Source organism: Triticum urartu, chromosome 7 (assembly GCF_003073215.2).
Source record: "Triticum urartu cultivar G1812 chromosome 7, Tu2.1, whole genome shotgun sequence".
Classification (NCBI taxonomy): Eukaryota; Viridiplantae; Streptophyta; class Magnoliopsida; order Poales; family Poaceae; genus Triticum; species Triticum urartu.
The window spans coordinates 201,970,409-201,977,126 of record NC_053028.1 but is presented as its reverse complement, the minus strand read 5'-3'; positions in this window follow the sequence as shown (position 1 = coordinate 201,977,126).

The window sequence follows — 6,718 nt, the reverse complement described above, 5'->3', positions numbered from 1 at the left end:
AGGTTTACCTTAATACTTTTGTTGTAGTTGCGGATGCTTGCAATAGAGGTTAATCATAAGTGGGATGCTTGTCCAAGTAAGGGCAGTACCCAAGAACCGGTCCACCCACATACCAAATTATCAAAGTACCGAACGCGAATCATATGAGCGTGAGGAAAACTAGCTTGACGATATTCCCATGTGTCCTCGGGAGCGCTTTTCTCTATATAAGAGTTTCTCCAGGCTTGTCCTTTGCTACAAAAAGGATTGTGCCACCTTGCTGCACTTTATTTACTTTTGTTACTTGTTGCTCGTTACAAATTATCCTATCACAAAACTATTTGTTACCACTTATTTCAGTACTTGCAGAGAATACCTTGCTGAAAACCGCTTATCATTTCCTTCTGCTCCTCGTTGGGTTCGACACTCTTACTTATCGAAAGGACTACGATAGATCCCCTATACTTGTGGGTCATCATGGAATCACGACATCTCGCATTGTGTGAGGGCGTGAGGAGAATACGGTGGCCCTAGTGGCTTCTTGGCGAACATTGTGCCTCCACATCGCTCCAATGGAGACGCACTTCCCCTCAAATGGAAGGAACTTCGGTAACACATCCTCGTCTTCACCGGCTCCACTCTTGGTTATCTCATCCCTTCACTCGTGCAAGCTTATCTTGTGTTACTTTCCTTGCTTGCTTGTTTACCTATTATTGTTGCATCATATAGGTTGCTCACCTAGTTGCATATCTAGAAAACCTACTTTGATGTAAAGTTTAAATTGATAAAGAAAAGCTAAAAATTGTTAGTTGCCTATTCACCCCCCCTCTAGTCAACTATATTGATCCTTTCAGCAGTATTTAAAAAAAATTACCTACGATCACACAAGATCTATCTAGGAGATGCATAGCAACGAGCGGGAAGAGTGTGTCCACGTATCCTCGTAGACCGAAAATGGAAGCGTTTAATAATGCGGTTGATGTAGTCGAACGTCTTCGCGATCCAACCGATCCAAGCATCAAACATACGGCACCTCCGCGTTCAACACACATTCAACTCGATGATGTCCCTCGATCTCTTGATCTAGTTGGGGCCGAGGGAGAGTTTCGTCAGCACGACGGCGTGGCGGCGGTGATGATGAAGTTACCGGCGTAGGGCTTCGCCTAAGCACTATGACGATATGACCGAGGTGTGTAACTGTCGAGGGGGGCACCACACACGGCTAAGAGAAGACTTGGTGTGCCTTTGGGGTGCCCCCTCCCACGTATATAAAGGGGGGAGGAGAGGAGGCCAGCCCTAGAGGGGGCGCACCAAGGGGGGGCAATCCTACTTGGACTCCCGGTCCAAGTAGGATTCAGCCCCCCTTTCCTATTCCAACTAGGAGAAAGAAGGGAAGGGAGAAGGGGGAGAAGGAAAGAGGGGGCGCCACCCCCTCCTAGTCCAATTCGGACCAGTCCATGGAGGGGGGCGCGGCCACCCCTTGAGGCCCTCCTCTCCTTTCCACTAAAGCCCACTAAGGCCCATTACTTCCTCGGGGGGTTTCGATAACCTCCCTGTACTCCGGAAAATACCCGAAACACTTCGGAACGATTCCGGTGTCCGAATATAACCTTTCAATATATCGATCTTTACCTCTTGACCATTTCGAGACTCCTTGTTATGTCTGTGATCTAATCCGGGACTCCGAACAACCTTTGGTTCATCAAATCACATAACTCATAATACAAACTATCATCGAACGTTAAGCGTGCGGACCCTATGGGTTCGAGAACTATGTATACATGACTGAGACATATCTCCAGTCAATAACCAATAGCGGAATGTGGATGCTCATATTGGCTCCTACATATTCTACGAAGATCTTTATCGGTCAAACTGCATAACAACATATGTTGTTCCCTTTGTCATCGGTATGTTACTTGCCCGAGATTCGATCGTCAGTATCATTATACCTAGTTCAATCTCATTACCGGCAAGTCTCTTTACTCGTTCCATAATGCATCATCCCGCAACTAACTCATTAGTCACATTGCTTGCAAGGCTTATAGTGATGTGCATTACCGAGAGGGCCCAGAGATACCTCTCCGATACACGGAGTGACAAATCTAATCTCGATCTATGCCAACTCAGCAAACACCACTGGAGACACCTATAGAGCATATTTATAATCACCCGGTTATGTTGTGACGTTTGATAGCACACAAGGTGTTCCTCCAGTATTCGAGAGTTGCATAATCTCATAGTCAGAGGAACATGTATAAGTCATGAAGAAAGCAATAGCAATAAAACTAAACGATCATTATGCTAAGCTAACGGATGGGTCTTGTCCATCACATCATTCTCTAATGATGTGATCCCGTTCATCAAATGACAACACATATCTATGGTTAGGAAACTTAACCATCTTTGATTAACGAGCTAGTCAAGTAGAGGCATACTAGGGACACTATGTTTTGTCTATGTATTCACACATGTACTAAGTTTCCGGTTAATACAATTCTAGCATGAATAATAGATATTTATCATGATATAAGGAAATATAAAATAACAACTTTATTATTGCCTCTAGGACATATTTCCTCCAGTCTCCCACTTGCACTAGAGTCACAATAATCTAGTTCACATCGCCATGTGATTTAACACCAATAGTTCACATCACCATGTGATTAACACCCAAAGGGTTGACTAGAGTCAATAATCTAGTTCACATCGCCATGTGATTTAACACCAATAGTTTACATCACCATGTGATTAACACCCAAAGGGTTGACTAGAGTCAATAATCTAGTTCACATCGCCATGTGATTAACACCCAAAGAGTACTAAGGTGTGATCATGTTTTGTTTGTGCGAGAACTTTAGTCAATGGGTCTGACACATTCAGAGCCGTATGTATTTTGCGAATTTTCTATGTATACAATGCTCTTCATGGAGCTACTCTAGCTAATTTCTCCCACTTTCAATATGTATCCAGATTGAGACTCAGAGTCATCTGGATCGGTGTACAAGCTTGCATCTACGTAACTCTTTATGATGAACTCTTTATCACCTCCATAACCGAGAAATATCTCCTTAGTCTTCTAAGGATAATTTTGACCATTGTCCAGTGATCCACTCCTGGAACAATATCGTACCCCATTGCCAAACTCATGGCAAGGTACACAATAGGTTTGGTACACAACATAGCATACTTTGTAGAACCTATGGCTGAGGCATAGGGAATGACTTTCATTCTCTCTCTATTTTCTGCCGTGGTCGTGTTTTGACTCTTACTCAACTTTACACCTTGCAACACAGGCAAGAACTCCTTCTTTGACTGTTCCATTTTGAACTACTTCAAAACTTGTCAAGGTATGTACTCATTGAAAAATCTTATCAAGCGTCTTGATCTATCTTTATTACACCATTACGCTGTGGTGTTCTAGGTGGCGTGAGTTGTGAAACTATTCCACATTGTTACAAATGAAGACCAAACTTGTAACTCAAATATTCGCCTCTACGATCAGATCATAGAAACTTTATTTTCTTGTCATGATGATTTTCCACTTCACTCTGAAATTCTTTGAACTTTTAAAATGTTTCAGACTTATGTTTCATCAAGTAGATATACCCATATCTGCTCAAATCATCTGTGAAGGTCAGAAAATAACAATACCCCCCGCGAGCCTCAACACTCATCGGACTGCATACATCAGTATGTATTATTTCCAATAAGTCAGTGGCTTGCTCCATTGTTCCAAAGAACGGAGTTTTAATTATCTTGCCCATGAGGCATGGTTCGCAAGTATCAAGTGATTCATAATCAAGTTATTCCAAAAGCCCATCAGCATGGAGTTTCTTCATGCGCTTTACACCAATATGACCTAAACGGCGGTGCCACAAACAAGTTGCACTATCATTATTAACTTTGCATCTTTTGGCTTCAATATTATGAATATGTGTATCACTACAATCGAGATTCAATAAACCATTTATATTAAATGTATGACCATAGAAGGTTTTATTCATGTAAACAGAACAACAATTATTCTTTGACTTAAATGAATATCCGTATTACAATAAACATGATTCAATCATATTCATGCTCAACGCAAACACCAAATAACATTTATTTTAGGTTCAACACTAATCTCGAAGGTAAAAGGAGTGTACGATGGTGATCTTATCATACTTGGAATCACTTCCAACACACATCATCACCTCGCCCTCAGCTAGTATTTGTTCATTTTACAAATCCTCTTTTCGAGTTACAAATCATTGCAACTGAACCGGTATTAAATACCCAGGGGCTAATATATATGAACACTAGTAAATTACACATCAATAACATGTATATATCAAATATACCTGTAGGGTTTCGTAGTAATTTCAAAAAATTTCCTACGCACACGCAAGATCATGTGATGCATAGCAACGAGAGGGGAGAGTGTTGTCTACGTACCCACGCAGACCGACTGCGGAAGCGTTGACACAACGTAGAGGAAGTAGTCGTACGTCTTCACGATCCAACCGATCAAGCACCGAAACTACGGCACCTCCGAGTTCGAGCACACGTTCAGCTCGATGACGATCCCCGGACTCCGATCAGCAAAGTGTCGGGGAAGAGTTCCGTCAGCACGACGGCGTGGTGTCGATCTTGATGTACTACAGCAGCAGGGCTTCGCCTAAACTCCGCTACAGTATTATCGAGGACTATGGTGGCTGGGGGCACCGCACACGGCTAAGGAATAGATCACGTGGATCAACTTGTGTATTTCTGGGGTGCCTCTGCCTCAGTATATAAAGGACTAGAGAGGGGGAGGCTGGCCGGCCAAGGGTGGCGCGCCAGGAGAGTCCTACTCCCTCTGGGAGTAGGATTCCCCCCCCCAATCCTAGTTGGAATAGGACTCCTTGAGGGGGGAAAGAGAGAGAGGGGGGCCGGCCACCTCTCCTAGTCCTAATAGGACTAGGGGAGGGGGGAGGCGCACGGCCACCTTGGGCTACTCATTTCTCCTTTCCACTAAAGCCCACTAAGGCCCATATAGCTCCCGGGGGGTTCCGGTAACCTCCCGGTACTCCGGTAAAATCCCGATTTCACCCGGAACACTTCCGATATCCAAACATAGGCTTCCAATATATCAATCTTTATGTCTCAACCATTTAGAGACTCCTCGTCATGTCCGTGATCACATCCGGGACTCCGAACAACCTTCGGTATATCAAAATGCATAAACTCATAATATAACTGTCATCGTAACCTTAAGCGTGCGGACCCTACGGGTTCGAGAACAATGTAGACATGACCGAGACACGTCTCCGGTCAATAACCAATAGCGGGACCTGGATGCCCATATTGGCTCCTGCATATTCTACGAAGATCTTTATCGGTCAGACCGCATAACAACATACGTTGTTCCCTTTGTCATCGGTATGTTACTTGCCCGAGATTCGATCGTCGGTATCCAATACCTAGTTCAATCTCGTTACTGGCAAGTCTCTTTACTCGTTCTGTAATACATCATCCCGCAACTAACTCATTAGTTGCAATGCTTGCAAGGCTTATGTGATGTGCATTACCGAGAGGGCCCAGAGATACCTCTCCGACAATTGGAGTGACAAAACCTAATCTCGAAATACGCCAACCCAACATGTACCTTTGGAGACACCTGTAGTACTCCTTTATAATCACCCAGTTACGTTGTGACGTTTGGTAGTACCCAAAGTGTTCCTCCGGTAAACGGGAGTTGCATAATCTCATAGTTATAGGAACATGTATAAGTCATGAAGAAAGCAATAGCAACATACTAAACGATCGGTTGCTAAGCTAATGGAATGGGTCATGTCAATCAGATCATTCTCTGTAGCGACCAGACCTCAAACAGTCTGATCTCTGTGCTCCGTGTCATCCCTGGATCAGTAATGCTGACACCACACAGTACTCGGAGGATTTATAGCAGAGTAGCAATCACACACTTATTACATCGAGTGTCTCGAAAGAGAACTAATTACAATAAATATGGCTTAAGGCCATCTAGTGACGATAACAGTGGAAGGCTTGGAAGATAAGTGAGTCCATCAACTCCAACGGCATCACTGAGTATAGAACCACGACCTAAAAACTCCTTAATCATCGTCTGAAAAGTCTGCAACATTAACGTTGCAGCCCGAAAACGGGTCAGCACATGGAATATGCTGGCAAGGTAACACATAGAGAGTAATGGAATGCAACAACTATACTATATGCATATTTGGCTGGTGGAAAGCTCTATGGTTACAATTTTTGCGTAAAGCCCATTTTTCCCTACTTCAAAGGAATAAATTAATTACTATCATGGTGGTTGTGAAACATTGAGAATGGTTGACAGCATTCTCAATCCCAATTAAAGTAACATCATTAAAACCCATCAAAATTAATTTAGAGTAACATGTTGAGATTCACATGATAATCCAGGTGCTAGATACTCAAGATGTCCATAACCGGGGACACAGCTAACCATGATTAGTTTGTTACACTCTGCAGAGGTTTGCGCACTTTTCCCCACAAGACTCGATCGCCTCCGTTTGGTTTCTCGCACTGCAGGGTGTTTGAGAAGACGGATGACCGAGACACAGTCTTTCAGAAGCGCTAGCACCTTACGACGGGTAGACTGGTACACCTACTTTCCCCTACATCTGCTAGTCTACCACTGTAAGAGTTCGCACAACTTAGTCAACTATGCCAGAGCCCATAATGGCTTGTGGCTGCACACGGAAGTTTCTAG